At 43.2% G+C, this 18861-nt stretch overlaps 1 protein-coding gene across 1 annotated transcript in view; it reads left to right on the top strand.

The window, feature by feature from the left end:
- The window catches only part of vcana (versican a), a 51470-nt gene that overhangs the window by 25303 nt on the left and 7306 nt on the right, over nucleotides 1-18861 (top strand). The window lies entirely within an intron of this gene.

Genomic DNA, 18861 nt, shown 5'->3' with positions numbered 1-18861 from the left:
GATGGTATCAGCAGTGCATCTACAATGGTTGAGTCCATTCCTTCATCCAGTGGATCAACCAGGAGCCCTGAAACAACATCCTTGGGCCTTCACACTACCAGTGAAAGATCTGGAGACATCAGTGTTGATTTCACTGTAGAGTCATTACTTTTGGCAACCACTCTGTCCTCAATGTCCAGCACTGAGACTCCATTAGTGACAGCATCACATGAAACTGACATAAGTGTAACTTCAAAGCCAGCTGATATTACAGCTTCATCACTCTACAGTACTGAGAAACCAACCTCAGCATCAGCTGAAACACAAGAGTCTGTAACAACAAGGCAGACAGAGAAAATATCAGCTTCAGCAGAGATAAGTTCTACTTTTCCAACAACAGATGAAGAGAGGTCAGGTGACCAAACCCAAGAAATGTTCATTCAGACCTCCTCTGTCACAGCTAAATCATCTCTTTACAGCACTGAGGCATCAACAGCAACATCTCCTGTTACTGCATCTGCTGTTTCAGGCACTGACACTAAAGTTATTAGTAGTGAAACTACAATGGTGGAGTCCATTACTTCATCCAGTGAATCAACGATGAAATATGATACATCATCGCTCCTCATTAGCACAGATTCAAAAAGTTCTGAAGCAAACACTGACGATTTCACTGAAGAGTCAATCATCACAGCAACTACTGTTTCTTCATTGAGTACAGAGTCACCATCAGTGACAGCAACGCATCAAACTGAAACAGGTGATACTTCGAAATCAGCTGTCACTTCAGCTTCATCATTATACAGTACTGAAAAACCAACATCAGCGTCACATGAAACACAAGACACTGTAACTACAAGTCAGACTGAGAAAGCATCAGTAACACCAGAGTCAAGTTCTACATTCCCAACAACACAGGAAGAGAGCTCAGGTGAGCCGACTACTGAGACGTCCAGCAAAGATTCTAAAGGTCCTACAGCTTCATCGTTGTTTAGCACTGAGAAGTCAACAGCACTTCCATTTGGGGAACAAGGCAGTGCTCTCACAGCACAGACAGATACGTCCTCACTCTCTCCTGTTACTGAAAAGTCAGAGCAAAGTTCAATTTTCACTCCAGCAGATGAAGAGGGCTCAGGTGACCAAACCCCTCACATGTTCACTTCTACCTCTTCTGTCACAGGGACATCTTCTCTCTACAGTACTGATGCACCAACAGCAATGTCACCTAGAACAACAGAAAGTCTTGAAACACATGAAACAAAACTGCCATCACTTACGAGAGAACCATCGGTTTCTCCAATCTCTGATGAGACACTCACAAGCTCACTAACAATGTCTCCAAGTTTGGCTTCTGTTGTATCATCCATTGATCCAGCCATTGAGGATGATGGTATCAGCAGTGCATCTACAATGGTTGAGTCCATTCCTTCATCCAGTGGATCAACCAGGAGCCCTGAAACAACATCCTTGGGCCTTCACACTACCAGTGAAAGATCTGGAGACATCAGTGTTGATTTCACTGTAGAGTCATTACTTTTGGCAACCACTCTGTCCTCAATGTCCAGCACTGAGACTCCATTAGTGACAGCATCACATGAAACTGAAATAAGTGTAACTTCAAAGCCAGCTGATATTACAGCTTCATCACACTACAGTACTAAGAAACCAACCTCAGCATCAGCTGAAACACAAGAGTCTGTAACAACAAGGCAGACAGAGAAAATATCAGCTTCAGCAGAGATAAGTTCTACTTTTCCAACAACAGATGAAGAGAGCTCAGGTGACCAAACCCAAGAAATGTTCATTCAGACCTCCTCTGTCACAGCTAAATCATCTCTTTACAGCACTGAGGCATCAACAGCAACATCTCCTGTTACTGCATCTGCTGTTTCAGGCACTGACACTAAAGTTATTAGTAGTGAAACTACAATGGTGGAGTCCATTACTTCATCCAGTGAATCAACCATGAAACATAATACATCATCACTCCTCATTAGCACAGATTCCAAAAGTTCTGAAGCAAACACTGACGATTTCACTGAAGAGTCAATCATCACAGCAACTACTGTCTCTTCATTGAGTACAGAGTCACCATCAGTGACAGCAACGCATCAAACTGAAACAGGTGATACTTCGAAAACAGCTGTCACTTCAGCTTCATCATTATACAGTACTGAAAAACCAACATCAGCGTCACATGAAACACAAGACACTGTAACTACAAGTGAGACTGAGAAAGCATCAGTAACACCAGAGTCAAGTTCTACATTCCCAACAACACAGGAAGAGAGCTCAGGTGAGCCGACTACTGAGACGTCCAGCAAAGATTCTAAAGGTCCTACAGCTTCATCGTTGTTTAGCACTGAGAAGTCAACAGCCCTTCCATTTGGAGAACAAGACAGTGCTCTCACAGCACAGACAGATACGTCCTCACTCTCTCCTGTTACTGAAAAGTCAGAGCAAAGTTCAATTTTCACTCCAGCAGATGAAGAGGGCTCAGGTGACCAAACCCCTCACATGTTCACTTCTACTTCTTCTGTCACAGGGACATCTTCTCTCTACAGTACTGATGCACCAACAGCAATGTCACCTAGAACAACAGAAAGTCTTGAAACACATGAAACAAAACTGCCATCACTTACGAGAGAACCATCGGTTTCTCCAATCTCTGATGAGACACTCACAAGCTCACTAACAATGTCTCCAAGTTTGGCTTCTGTTGTATCATCCATTGATCCAGCCATTGAGGATGATGGTATCAGCAGTGCATCTACAATGGTTGAGTCCATTCCTTCATCCAGTGGATCAACCAGGAGCCCTGAAACAACATCCTTGGGCCTTCACACTACCAGTGAAAGATCTGGAGACATCAGTGTTGATTTCACTGTAGAGTCATTACTTTTGGCAACCACTCTGTCCTCAATGTCCAGCACTGAGACTCCATTAGTGACAGCATCACATGAAACTGAAATAAGTGTAACTTCAAAGCCAGCTGATATTACAGCTTCATCACTCTACAGTACTGAGAAACCAACCTCAGCATCAGCTGAAACACAAGAGTCTGTAACAACAAGGCAGACAGAGAAAATATCAGCTTCAGCAGAGATAAGTTCTACTTTTCCAACAACAGATGAAGAGAGCTCAGGTGACCAAACCCAAGAAATGTTCATTCAGACCTCCTCTGTCACAGCTAAATCATCTCTTTACAGCACTGAGGCATCAACAGCAACATCTCCTGTTACTGCATCTGCTGTTTCAGGCACTGACACTAAAGTTATTAGTAGTGAAACTACAATGGTGGAGTCCATTACTTCATCCAGTGAATCAACCATGAAATATGATACATCATCACTCCTCATTAGCACAGATTCAAAAAGTTCTGAAGCAAACACTGACGATTTCACTGAAGAGTCAATCATCACAGCAACTACTGTCTCTTCATTGAGTACAGAGTCACCATCAGTGACAGCAACGCATCAAACTGAAACAGGTGGTACTTCGAAAACAGCTGTCACTTCAGCTTCATCATTATACAATACTGAAAAACCAACATCAGCGTCACATGAAACACAAGACACTGTAACTACAAGTCAGACTGAGAAAGCATCAGTAACACCACAGTCAAGCTCTACATTCCCAACAACACAGGAAGAGAGCTCAGGTGAGCCGACTACTGAGACGTCCAGCAAAGATTCTAAAGGTCCTACAGCTTCATCGTTGTTTAGCACTGAGAAGTCAACAGCCCTTCCATTTGGAGAACAAGACAGTGCTCTCACAGCACAGACAGATACGTCCTCACTCTCTCCTGTTACTGAAAAGTCAGAGCAAAGTTCAATTTTCACTCCAGCAGATGAAGAGGGCTCAGGTGACCAAACCCCTCACATGTTCACTTCTACTTCTTCTGTCACAGGGACATCTTCTCTCTACAGTACTGATGCACCAACAGCAATGTCACCTAGAACAACAGAAAGTCTTGAAACACATGAAACAAAACTGCCATCACTTACGAGAGAACCATCGGTTTCTCCAATCTCTGATGAGACACTCACAAGCTCACTAACAATGTCTCCAAGTTTGGCTTCTGTTGTATCATCCATTGATCCAGCCATTGAGGATGATGGTATCAGCAGTGCATCTACAATGGTTGAGTCCATTCCTTCATCCAGTGGATCAACCAGGAGCCCTGAAACAACATCCTTGGGCCTTCACACTACCAGTGAAAGATCTGGAGACATCAGTGTTGATTTCACTGTAGAGTCATTACTTTTGGCAACCACTCTGTCCTCAATGTCCAGCACTGAGACTCCATTAGTGACAGCATCATATGAAACTGAAATAAGTGTAACTTCAAAGCCAGCTGATATTACAGCTTCATCACTCTACAGTACTGAGAAACCAACCTCAGCATCAGCTGAAACACAAGAGTCTGTAACAACAAGGCAGACAGAGAAAATATCAGCTTCAGCAGAGATAAGTTCTACTTTTCCAACAACAGATGAAGAGAGCTCAGGTGACCAAACCCAAGAAATGTTCATTCAGACCTCCTCTGTCACAGCTAAATCATCTCTTTACAGCACTGAGGCATCAACAGCAACATCTCCTGTTACTGCATCTGCTGTTTCAGGCACTGACACTAAAGTTATTAATAGTGAAACTACAATGGTGGAGTCCATTACTTCATCCAGTGAATCAACCATGAAATATGATACATCATCACTCCTCATTAGCACAGATTCAAAAAGTTCTGAAGCAAACACTGACGATTTCACTGAAGAGTCAATCATCACAGCAACTACTGTCTCTTCATTGAGTACAGAGTCACCATCAGTGACAGCAACGCATCAAACTGAAACAGGTGGTACTTCGAAAACAGCTGTCACTTCAGCTTCATCATTATACAGTACTGAAAAACCAACATCAGCGTCACATGAAACACAAGACACTGTAACTACAAGTCAGACTGAGAAAGCATCAGTAACACCACAGTCAAGCTCTACATTCCCAACAACACAGGAAGAGAGCTCAGGTGAGCCGACTACTGAGACGTCCAGCAAAGATTCTAAAGGTCCTACAGCTTCATCGTTGTTTAGCACTGAGAAGTCAACAGCCCTTCCATTTGGAGAACAAGACAGTGCTCTCACAGCACAGACAGATACGTCCTCACTCTCTCCTGTTACTGAAAAGTCAGAGCAAAGTTCAATTTTCACTCCAGCAGATGAAGAGGGCTCAGGTGACCAAACCCCTCACATGTTCACTTCTACTTCTTCTGTCACAGGGACATCTTCTCTCTACAGTACTGATGCACCAACAGCAATGTCACCTAGAACAACAGAAAGTCTTGAAACACATGAAACAAAACTGCCATCACTTACGAGAGAACCATCGGTTTCTCCAATCTCTGATGAGACACTCACAAGCTCACTAACAATGTCTCCAAGTTTGGCTTCTGTTGTATCATCCATTGATCCAGCCATTGAGGATGATGGTATCAGCAGTGCATCTACAATGGTTGAGTCCATTCCTTCATCCAGTGGATCAACCAGGAGCCCTGAAACAACATCCTTGGGCCTTCACACTACCAGTGAAAGATCTGGAGACATCAGTGTTGATTTCACTGTAGAGTCATTACTTTTGGCAACCACTCTGTCCTCAATGTCCAGCACTGAGACTCCATTAGTGACAGCATCACATGAAACTGAAATAAGTGTAACTTCAAAGCCAGCTGATATTACAGCTTCATCACTCTACAGTACTGAGAAACCAACCTCAGCATCAGCTGAAACACAAGAGTCTGTAACAACAAGGCAGACAGAGAAAATATCAGCTTCAGCAGAGATAAGTTCTACTTTTCCAACAACAGATGAAGAGAGCTCAGGTGACCAAACCCAAGAAATGTTCATTCAGACCTCCTCTGTCACAGCTAAATCATCTCTTTACAGCACTGAGGCATCAACAGCAACATCTCCTGTTACTGCATCTGCTGTTTCAGGCACTGACACTAAAGTTATTAATAGTGAAACTACAATGGTGGAGTCCATTACTTCATCCAGTGAATCAACCATGAAATATGATACATCATCACTCCTCATTAGCACAGATTCAAAAAGTTCTGAAGCAAACACTGACGATTTCACTGAAGAGTCAATCATCACAGCAACTACTGTCTCTTCATTGAGTACAGAGTCACCATCAGTGACAGCAACGCATCAAACTGAAACAGGTGGTACTTCGAAAACAGCTGTCACTTCAGCTTCATCATTATACAGTACTGAAAAACCAACATCAGCGTCACATGAAACACAAGACACTGTAACTACAAGTCAGACTGAGAAAGCATCAGTAACACCACAGTCAAGCTCTACATTCCCAACAACACAGGAAGAGAGCTCAGGTGAGCCGACTACTGAGACGTCCAGCAAAGATTCTAAAGGTCCTACAGCTTCATCGTTGTTTAGCACTGAGAAGTCAACAGCCCTTCCATTTGGAGAACAAGACAGTGCTCTCACAGCACAGACAGATACGTCCTCACTCTCTCCTGTTACTGAAAAGTCAGAGCAAAGTTCAATTTTCACTCCAGCAGATGAAGAGGGCTCAGGTGACCAAACCCCTCACATGTTCACTTCTACTTCTTCTGTCACAGGGACATCTTCTCTCTACAGTACTGATGCACCAACAGCAATGTCACCTAGAACAACAGAAAGTCTTGAAACACATGAAACAAAACTGCCATCACTTACGAGAGAACCATCGGTTTCTCCAATCTCTGATGAGACACTCACAAGCTCACTAACAATGTCTCCAAGTTTGGCTTCTGTTGTATCATCCATTGATCCAGCCATTGAGGAAGATGGTATCAGCAGTGCATCTACAATGGTTGAGTCCATTCCTTCATCCAGTGGATCAACCAGGAGCCCTGAAACAACATCCTTGGGCCTTCACACTACCAGTGAAAGATCTGGAGACATCAGTGTTGATTTCACTGTAGAGTCATTACTTTTGGCAACCACTCTGTCCTCAATGTCCAGCACTGAGACTCCATTAGTGACAGCATCACATGAAACTGAAATAAGTGTAACTTCAAAGCCAGCTGATATTACAGCTTCATCACACTACAGTACTGAGAAACCAACCTCAGCATCAGCTGAAACACAAGAGTCTGTAACAACAAGGCAGACAAAGAAAATATCAGCTTCAGCAGAGATAAGTTCTACTTTTCCAACAACAGATGAAGAGAGCTCAGGTGACCAAACCCAAGAAATGTTCATTCAGAACTCCTCTGTCACAGCTAAATCATCTCTTTACAGCACTGAGGCATCAACAGCAACATCTCCTGTTACTGCATCTGCTGTTTCAGGCACTGACACTAAAGTTATTAGTAGTGAAACTACAATGGTGGAGTCCATTACTTCATCCAGTGAAACAACCATGAAACATGATACATCATCACTCCTCATCAGCACAGATTCAAAATTTCACTGAAAAGTCAATCATCACAGCAACTACTGTCTCTTCATTGAGTACAGAGTCACCATCAGTGACAGCAACGCATCAAACTGAAACAGGTGATACTTCGAAAACAGCTGTCACTTCAGCTTCATCATTATACAGTACTGAAAAACCAACATCAACGTCACATGAAAAACAAGACACTGTAACTACAAGTCAGACTGAGAAAGCATCAGTAACACCAGAGTCAAGCTCTACATTCCCAACAACACAGGAAGAGAACTCAGGTGAGCCGACTACTGAGACGTCCAGCAAAGTTTCTAAAGGTCCTACAGCTTCATTGTTGTTTAGCACTGAGAAGTCAACAGCCCTTCCATTTGGGGAACAAGACAGTGCTCTCACAGCACAGACAGATACGTCCTCACTCTCTCCTGTTACTGAAAAGTCAGAGCAAAGTTCAATTTTCACTCCAGCAGATGAAGAGGGCTCAGGTGACCAAACCCCTCACATGTTCACTTCTACTTCTTCTGTCACAGGGACATCTTCTCTCTACAGTACTGATGCACCAACAGCAATGTCACCTAGAACAACAGAAAGTCTTGAAACACATGAAACAAAACTGCCATCACTTACGAGAGAACCATCGGTTTCTCCAATCTCTGATGAGACACTCACAAGCTCACTAACAATGTCTCCAAGTTTGGCTTCTGTTGTATCATCCATTGATCCAGCCATTGAGGATGATGGTATCAGCAGTGCATCTACAATGGTTGAGTCCATTCCTTCATCCAGTGGATCAACCAGGAGCCCTAAAACAACATCCTTGGGCCTTCACACTACCAGTGAAAGATCTGGAGACATCAGTGTTGATTTCACTGTAGAGTCATTACTTTTGGCAACCACTCTGTCCTCAATGTCCAGCACTGAGACTCCATTAGTGACAGCATCACATGAAACTGAAATAAGTGTAACTTCAAAGCCAGCTGATATTACAGCTTCATCACTCTACAGTACTGAGAAACCAACCTCAGCATCAGCTGAAACACAAGAGTCTGTAACAACAAGGCAGACAGAGAAAATATCAGCTTCAGCAGAGATAAGTTCTACTTTTCCAACAACAGATGAAGAGAGCTCAGGTGACCAAACCCAAGAAATGTTCATTCAGACCTCCTCTGTCACAGCTAAATCATCTCTTTACAGCACTGAGGCATCAACAGCAACATCTCCTGTTACTGCATCTGCTGTTTCAGGCACTGACACTAAAGTTATTAGTAGTGAAACTACAATGGTGGAGTCCATTACTTCATCAAGTGAAACAACCATGAAACATGATACATCGTCACTCCTCATCAGCACAGATGACGATTTCACTGAAAAGTCAATCATCACAGCAACTACTGTCTCTTCATTGAGTACAGAGTCACCATCAGTGACAGCAACGCATCAAACTGAAACAGGTGATACTTCGAAAACAGCTGTCACTTCAGCTTCATCATTATACAGTACTGAAAAACCAACATCAACGTCACATGAAAAACAAGACACTGTAACTACAAGTCAGACTGAGAAAGCATCAGTAACACCAGAGTCAAGCTCTACATTCCCAACAACACAGGAAGAGAACTCAGGTGAGCCGACTACTGAGACGTCCAGCAAAGTTTATAAAGGTCCTACAGCTTCATCGTTGTTTAGCACTGAGAAGTCAACAGCACTTCCATTTGGGGAACAAGACAGTGCTCTCACAGCACAGACAGATACGTCCTCACTCTCTCCTGTTACTGAAAAGTCAGAGCAAAGTTCAATTTTCACTCCAGCAGATGAAGAGGGCTCAGGTGACCAAACCCCTCACATGTTCACTTCTACTTCTTCTGTCACAGGGACATCTTCTCTCTACAGTACTGATGCACCAACAGCAATGTCACCTAGAACAACAGAAAGTCTTGAAACACATGAAACAAAACTGCCATCACTTACGAGAGAACCATCGGTTTCTCCAATCTCTGATGAGACACTCACAAGCTCACTAACAATGTCTCCAAGTTTGGCTTCTGTTGTATCATCCATTGATCCAGCCATTGAGGATGATGGTATCAGCAGTGCATCTACAATGGTTGAGTCCATTCCTTCATCCAGTGGATCAACCAGGAGCCCTAAAACAACATCCTTGGGCCTTCACACTACCAGTGAAAGATCTGGAGACATCAGTGTTGATTTCACTGTAGAGTCATTACTTTTGGCAACCACTCTGTCCTCAATGTCCAGCACTGAGACTCCATTAGTGACAGCATCACATGAAACTGAAATAAGTGTAACTTCAAAGCCAGCTGATATTACAGCTTCATCACTCTACAGTACTGAGAAACCAACCTCAGCATCAGCTGAAACACAAGAGTCTGTAACAACAAGGCAGACAGAGAAAATATCAGCTTCAGCAGAGATAAGTTCTACTTTTCCAACAACAGATGAAGAGAGCTCAGGTGACCAAACCCAAGAAATGTTCATTCAGACCTCCTCTGTCACAGCTAAATCATCTCTTTACAGCACTGAGGCATCAACAGCAACATCTCCTGTTACTGCATCTGCTGTTTCAGGCACTGACACTAAAGTTATTAGTAGTGAAACTACAATGGTGGAGTCCATTACTTCATCAAGTGAAACAACCATGAAACATGATACATCGTCACTCCTCATCAGCACAGTTGACGATTTCACTGAAAAGTCAATCATCACAGCAACTACTGTCTCTTCATTGAGTACAGAGTCACCATCAGTGACAGCAACGCATCAAACTGAAACAGGTGATACTTCGAAAACAGCTGTCACTTCAGCTTCATCATTATACAGTACTGAAAAACCAACATCAACGTCACATGAAAAACAAGACACTGTAACTACAAGTCAGACTGAGAAAGCATCAGTAACACCAGAGTCAAGCTCTACATTCCCAACAACACAGGAAGAGAGCTCAGGTGAGCCGACTACTGAGACGTCCAGCAAAGTTTATAAAGGTCCTACAGCTTCATTGTTGTTTAGCACTGAGAAGTCAACAGCACTTCCATTTGGGGAACAAGACAGTGCTCTCACAGCACAGACAGATACGTCCTCACTCTCTCCTGTTACTGAAAAGTCAGAGCAAAGTTCAATTTTCACTCCAGCAGATGAAGAGGGCTCAGGTGACCAAACCCCTCACATGTTCACTTCTACTTCTTCTGTCACAGGGACATCTTCTCTCTACAGTACTGATGCACCAACAGCAATGTCACCTAGAACAACAGAAAGTCTTGAAACACATGAAACAAAACTGCCATCACTTACGAGAGAACCATCGGTTTCTCCAATCTCTGATGAGACACTCACAAGCTCACTAACAATGTCTCCAAGTTTGGCTTCTGTTGTATCATCCATTGATCCAGCCATTGAGGATGATGGTATCAGCAGTGCATCTACAATGGTTGAGTCCATTCCTTCATCCAGTGGATCAACCAGGAGCCCTAAAACAACATCCTTCGGCCTTCACACTACCAGTGAAAGATCTGGAGACATCAGTGTTGATTTCACTGTAGAGTCATTACTTTTGGCAACCACTCTGTCCTCAATGTCCAGCACTGAGACTCCATTAGTGACAGCATCACATGAAACTGAAATAAGTGTAACTTCAAAGCCAGCTGATATTACAGCTTCATCACTCTACAGTACTGAGAAACCAACCTCAGCATCAGCTGAAACACAAGAGTCTGTAACAACAAGGCAGACAGAGAAAATATCAGCTTCAGCAGAGATAAGTTCTACTTTTCCAACAACAGATGAAGAGAGCTCAGGTGACCAAACCCAAGAAATGTTCATTCAGACCTCCTCTGTCACAGCTAAATCATCTCTTTACAGCACTGAGGCATCAACAGCAACATCTCCTGTTACTGCATCTGCTGTTTCAGGCACTGACACTAAAGTTATTAGTAGTGAAACTACAAAGGTGGAGTCCATTACTTCATCAAGTGAAACAACCATGAAACATGATACATCGTCACTCCTCATCAGCACAGATGACGATTTCACTGAAAAGTCAATCATCACAGCAACTACTGTCTCTTCATTGAGTACAGAGTCACCATCAGTGACAGCAACGCATCAAACTGAAACAGGTGATACTTCGAAAACAGCTGTCACTTCAGCTTCATCATTATACAGTACTGAAAAACCAACATCAACGTCACATGAAAAACAAGACACTGTAACTACAAGTCAGACTGAGAAAGCATCAGTAACACCAGAGTCAAGCTCTACATTCCCAACAACACAGGAAGAGAGCTCAGGTGAGCCGACTACTGAGACGTCCAGCAAAGATTCTAAAGGTCCTACAGCTTCATCGTTGTTTAGCACTGAGAAGTCAACAGCACTTCCATTTGGGGAACAAGACAGTGCTCTCACAGCACAGACAGATACGTCCTCACTCTCTCCTGTTACTGAAAAGTCAGAGCAAAGTTCAATTTTCACTCCAGCAGATGAAGAGGGCTCAGGTGACCAAACCCCTCACATGTTCACTTCTACTTCTTCTGTCACAGGGACATCTTCTCTCTACAGTACTGATGCACCAACAGCAATGTCACCTAGAACAACAGAAAGTCTTGAAACACATGAAACAAAACTGCCATCACTTACGAGAGAACCATCGGTTTCTCCAATCTCTGATGAGACACTCACAAGCTCACTAACAATGTCTCCAAGTTTGGCTTCTGTTGTATCATCCATTGATCCAGCCATTGAGGATGATGGTATCAGCAGTGCATCTACAATGGTTGAGTCCATTCCTTCATCCAGTGGATCAACCAGGAGCCCTAAAACAACATCCTTGGGCCTTCACACTACCAGTGAAAGATCTGGAGACATCAGTGTTGATTTCACTGTAGAGTCATTACTTTTGGCAACCACTCTGTCCTCAATGTCCAGCACTGAGACTCCATTAGTGACAGCATCACATGAAACTGAAATAAGTGTAACTTCAAAGCCAGCTGATATTACAGCTTCATCACTCTACAGTACTGAGAAACCAACCTCAGCATCAGCTGAAACACAAGAGTCTGTAACAACAAGGCAGACAGAGAAAATATCAGCTTCAGCAGAGATAAGTTCTACTTTTCCAACAACAGATGAAGAGAGCTCAGGTGACCAAACCCAAGAAATGTTCATTCAGACCTCCTCTGTCACAGCTAAATCATCTCTTTACAGCACTGAGGCATCAACAGCAACATCTCCTGTTACTGCATCTGCTGTTTCAGGCACTGACACTAAAGTTATTAGTAGTGAAACTACAATGGTGGAGTCCATTACTTCATCAAGTGAAACAACCATGAAACATGATACATCGTCACTCCTCATCAGCACAGATGACGATTTCACTGAAAAGTCAATCATCACAGCAACTACTGTCTCTTCATTGAGTACAGAGTCACCATCAGTGACAGCAACGCATCAAACTGAAACAGGTGATACTTCGAAAACAGCTGTCACTTCAGCTTCATCATTATACAGTACTGAAAAACCAACATCAACGTCACATGAAAAACAAGACACTGTAACTACAAGTCAGACTGAGAAAGCATCAGTAACACCAGAGTCAAGCTCTACATTCCCAACAACACAGGAAGAGAGCTCAGGTGAGCCGACTACTGAGACGTCCAGCAAAGTTTATAAAGGTCCTACAGCTTCATCGTTGTTTAGCACTGAGAAGTCAACAGCACTTCCATTTGGGGAACAAGACAGTGCTCTCACAGCACAGACAGATACGTCCTCACTCTCTCCTGTTACTGAAAAGTCAGAGCAAAGTTCAATTTTCACTCCAGCAGATGAAGAGGGCTCAGGTGACCAAACCCCTCACATGTTCACTTCTACTTCTTCTGTCACAGGGACATCTTCTCTCTACAGTACTGATGCACCAACAGCAATGTCACCTAGAACAACAGAAAGTCTTGAAACACATGAAACAAAACTGCCATCACTTACGAGAGAACCATCGGTTTCTCCAATCTCTGATGAGACACTCACAAGCTCACTAACAATGTCTCCAAGTTTGGCTTCTGTTGTATCATCCATTGATCCAGCCATTGAGGATGATGGTATCAGCAGTGCATCTACAATGGTTGAGTCCATTCCTTCATCCAGTGGATCAACCAGGAGCCCTGAAACAACATCCTTGGGCCTTCACACTACCAGTGAAAAATCTGGAGACATCAGTGTTGATTTCACTGTAGAGTCATTACTTTTGGCAACCACTCTGTCCTCAATGTCCAGCACTGAGGATGATGTTATCAGCAGTGCATCTACAATGGTTGAGTCCATTTATTCATCCAGTGGAAGGAATACTGCAACAGATGAAACATCAGTAACTCCTACAGAGGTTCTCACAACAGCAACAATGATTAACACAAAGGGGCCGTTTTTGACAACAGCATCACCTGAACCTGAAACAACTGAAGTTTTAAAATCTCATGTAACCAAAGCTTCTTCTCTCTTCAGTACTGAGAAACCAACACCAGTGCCACCAACTGCTTCCAGTGAATCTCAAAGCAATCTTCCATTCTCTACAGTAACAGATGAAAGTCAGATAGCTGAGATTCAGAGCACATCACAGCCTGGTTTTGAATCAACAACCCAAACCTCATCACAGTTCATGACAGAGGAGTCTAAAGATGCTACCCAATTTTCTACCACAATTGAGCCAATGGAAGCTGAGTCAGGAAGTGGGGATTCTACTGAAGTAGAGGAGTCAGGAGATGACACATCTGCATTCTCAGATGAAACCACCTTCAAAACACAGACAGCATCTCATCAACCCTCTGTGGAACAAACAACCTTAGCAATAACCACATTTAGAACATCAATTACATCCACATTTGTTGAGGAAGAAAGTTCAATTGATAAACAATTCACAACGGTCACAACAATTCCCTATACATTTGAAACATCTCAACCCATGGCAATTCCCAAGGTCACCATGTATACCTCAAAGGAAACCTCTACTTTCATTGACATAGAGAGCTCTGGTGGCTCAACTGATGAGGATGATTTGGAGTCAAGTTCAAACGGATCTGGTGCAGAGGTATACATTGCGACTACTACAAAACCCCAGAATGAATTTACTGTAGCCACAGATGACACTGAAATAGATAACAATAACAGCACATCTGACACGTTAAGTGCTGCTTCTTCAACTCACTCCAGTACACAACTTACCAAGGAATTTGTGTCATCAACCCAATCACCACACATGACCAGCACTGAGCAGAGCGGTGGGGTCTTCACAGATGACTCTGTAGTAGAGGATGAGAGTTCAGGTGCTGATCTTTTCAATGGATCAACTACATTTGTACCAGTAACAAGTTATCCTGTGATGTCCACGACTGTAGCAGCTACAAAAGGAATCACTTTGTCATCTATTGCTGTTGCTGTTACTGAAGAGAGATCAAGTGACGAAATAACAGATATATCCACTGACGATGTTTTTACACAAAAACCTGCTGGCACTGCAGTTTCTTCTCTTCACAGCACTGAGAAGCCAACAGCAATGTCTCCTGAAATGCAGACATCGACAGTTCAGGGAAGCTCAGATGATATGTTCTTTCAGAAGTCATCTTCAGCTGTTTATAACACAGAGTCTCCTGCTGTCACTTTGGTAACATCTTCAGCCGTAGTGCATATTGAAGATAAAGAGATACAGAGTACAGCCTCTTCCCTGTTTAGCACAGAGAAACCTAATACATCAACAGCATTGCATGAAAGTGGACCATCTGATATTCCAAAATCTGCTGTAATTGCAGCTTCTTCTCTCTACAGCACTGAGAAGCCAAACATAACAACAGTATATGCTGTCACATCTGCCCAGTCGGTTAACACTTCTATATCTGTAACTGATGAATCAACACCAAGTTCAGCCTTTACATTAACAGAGGGAGAGAGTTCCGGTGACCAGACCACTGAGATGTTCACCTCAAAGCCATCAGTGATGGAGAGCGTCACATTTGGAGAAGCAACAGGTGAAACCGAAACCTTTGTGTCAATCACACCAAACGCTGTTGAGCAAGTTTCCTCACAGGAGGGTGAAATTACTCCAGATGCAGAAAGCCCCATCACTTCTGAAGTGACTTCTGCTTTGAGCACTGGGAATGAAAGTACTATAGCTGAGTACATAACGCAATCCTCCTATACAACTATGTCCCCCCATACAATTGGAGCTTCAGTTAGTGATCACTCTACAGTTGACTTCACCACAGTAAGCTCTAGCAGTGAACATAAGCAAGATGGATTCTCAGCGATGTCCACCCCTATTCCCTCCATTATATATCACAGTGTTACAGACCAACAGGTTGTGATCATTACTCCCAGTAGCAGCCAAGCCAAGACTGACCAAACTGAACAAACACCAACCATGGTTCTGCATGTGTCTAAACCATTAACCAGCACAACTATCATATTCACAGAGGATGCAAAAAATGAAGATGAGCTGTTCTCTGCAGTTACAGACAATATAAAGGAAGGCAGCTCCACTGCTGAGCTTATCACCAAAGATGATAATATCATTGATGCCGACACTATCTCCATAGTTCCCTCTTCTTCATTTTTCCCAACCATCCAGACAGAGGAAGCTGGAGGTGTCACACCAGTTACAATGACACAAATGGTGGAGATAACAGAAGAATCGGAGGGTTCAGGGACTGATAGTACCAACTTACATGCAACCTCAGCCATTAATTTATCATTAACCTCTGCATCTTCTGAATATTTATCGTCCACTTTAAAACCATTAATTGTCGAAGGTTTGTCTAGTATGCAGACATCCAGCGAAGAGACAGATACATCCGTACCACAGGCCACCCCAGCTACTACTCTGTCCACAAAGTCAAGCTCTGAAGAAACATATGATTTAACTACACCATATACAGTTTTCCCTATTGAGACTCTTTCCAAACTAGTTCCAGAGCTGGTGAAAGATGATTTATCAGGGGAAGACACTGCTGATAATGCCACTGAGTATATCAATGAAATTGCCACTTCCTCATTTTTGCCTACTCAAACTCTAACTGAAACAACCGACCCAAGCTCAGTCACTCCGGTGTCCAGTGAGGAGTATATGGTCAGCACAGTTGAAAAAGAAAAATCCATGACATCTTCACCCACAGCCATTACAGCCACAAGTCATCGCACAACAGATGAAACATTAAGTTCAACCATTTCCACGCAAACGGCTGTACCTTCAGTTGCTGTCATACCATACACACCAGTGTCGACGGAACATGGCACAGGGAAATCAACCAGTAAAGCATCTCATGATGAATCTTTAGGTGTCAACGACTCTGATGAAAGTTCTGCAGAGACAACTTCAAGGTACTCTGTGGATGGACGGACAGCATCTGAGAAGCCAGTGATATCTACAGCCTCTTCGCTGTTCAGCACTGAGAAACCAACTGTTGCCCCTAATACAGGATATGCAGACCTCACTGATACAGACACTTCAAGTGATCAAACTTCTGGTGTAGTGGCAACAGTGAAAGCCGGACCGGTAACATTTTCAGTTACCTCACCTGCACCTGAAATTTCAGTATCAAGTCCTGCTTCCAGTCTTTATAGCACAAAGAAGCCAACGGTCACATCATCTCCTGATGTTACTGAGAAGGATATATCATATAATCACACTCATGTGACAGAGCCTGTGACAGAGACAGCTGCCTCTCTGTACAGCACAAAGAAAATGGACCAAATGCTATCCACAACAACACTTTCTCCTCCTTACAGCACAGGTATATTTTCAGTGGCAAGTAACACAGATGTTGCAGGTGAGGAGGGCTCTGGGGGTGAGATATCAGATACCACAACTGCATCACCTAAGACAGTGACATCTGAGGGTGAAATTACTGTAGCCACTTCAGTCTCCCGTCAGTTCAGCACAGAGAAACTCACCACAATGACTCCAGAGGATGAAACTCAAACAAGCAAGGCAACCACAGAGATAGAGAGAGCATCACTGTCAAAAACAGTTTCACCCCCTACTGATGGTGCAACATCAACCCCAGCAAATGAAGAGAGCACAAGGGACCCCATGACCTCCATATCTACAAAAGAATCCATTTCGACAGGGTTGTATCTACAAAGCACTTCAAAGCCTGATGTTATGGTTCAGTTTGTCGCAAATTTTGTACCAAAACTAGATACAACACCACCTGAGGTGTCCTTTCAACAGGCCAGGTCTGAAATCACATTCACTCATCATCCCAACATTGACATCTCCTCTGAGAAAACTGTGTTGGCCACAACCAGACCAATGTTGCCCAGTGAAGAGTCAAGCCATCCCTTTGAACCTAGTGATGTGACTCCCCAGACTGAAGTGACAGCCATGTCAGTGGAAGATAAGACAGCTGAAGCACAAAGTCGAGCACCTATACCCAAAGAAGTTTCAACTGATGTTGAAGGTAGCAGGCAAAATAGTAAAATACCGGAAACATATACTGATGCTGCAATAACTTCACATCCTACCGATGAAACAGTAGATTCTAAAGGGACAACTCCAAAACTTGCAACTGACAGATCTGCAAAACCTAAAGAAGAAACTTCAGCTGTTGGGACTGCATCTACTACAGACTCAAGCTCAGTGGAAACATCTGCAGAGAGTTCAAGTGAACAAACTATAGAGGCAACAGCTTTGTCACTTTTAACGCAAACAAAAAAGATTCAGTCCCCAACTGTGTCTTCACTGTTCAGCACTGAGACTCCATCGGTGGCTTCCATTTCAGATGATACTGATCAAGTGGCCTCTAAAGAGTCATCAACAACAACAACCAAAATGGTGACAGTAGAGAGTGAGCCTACTGCCACATCCCCCTCTGCCACTGATACATCAACTGCTGTGTCACTTGAGACAGACACTTCAACAGATAAAGAAGGTTCAAGTTATGAAATTACATCATCAGAGAGTGAGGTGATCCCTCTATCAACAGATTCAAGCATTATCATTTCAACAGAAGAAGAAGGTTCAGGTGACATGACAACTAGTATAGTCAATCCTGACTTGGTCACTCCAGCTGTTTCATCCCTGTCCGGTACTGTTGACTTGGATGTTATCACCAGCATGTTATCACCTGAGATAACCCGAACAAACAAGCCAGAGTCATCTACATATGGACAAAAAACACATTCTCAGGATGCATCACCGACCACAACTCACCCTTTGTTTACAGGTCATGAAGCAAGCCAGATTACAGAGGTAACAACTGTGCCTGCTGCCTCTTCTTCAGTGGGTGAAGCTGTATCTGCTTCGGTGGAAGATGGGACAGTTGAACCTGCTGTTGATCGGGTTTCAAGTGGTGCAAAGATTGAACCATCTCCAAATACAGATGTCCAAATAAGAACATCTCCAGAGAATATATATGATGAGAACATAGATCATTCGAC

Source organism: Perca flavescens, chromosome 5, assembly GCF_004354835.1.
Source record: "Perca flavescens isolate YP-PL-M2 chromosome 5, PFLA_1.0, whole genome shotgun sequence".
NCBI classification, from domain to species: Eukaryota; Metazoa; Chordata; class Actinopteri; order Perciformes; family Percidae; genus Perca; species Perca flavescens.
The sequence above is the reverse complement of the archived record's forward strand: the minus strand, read 5'-3'. Positions and strand labels throughout refer to the sequence as shown.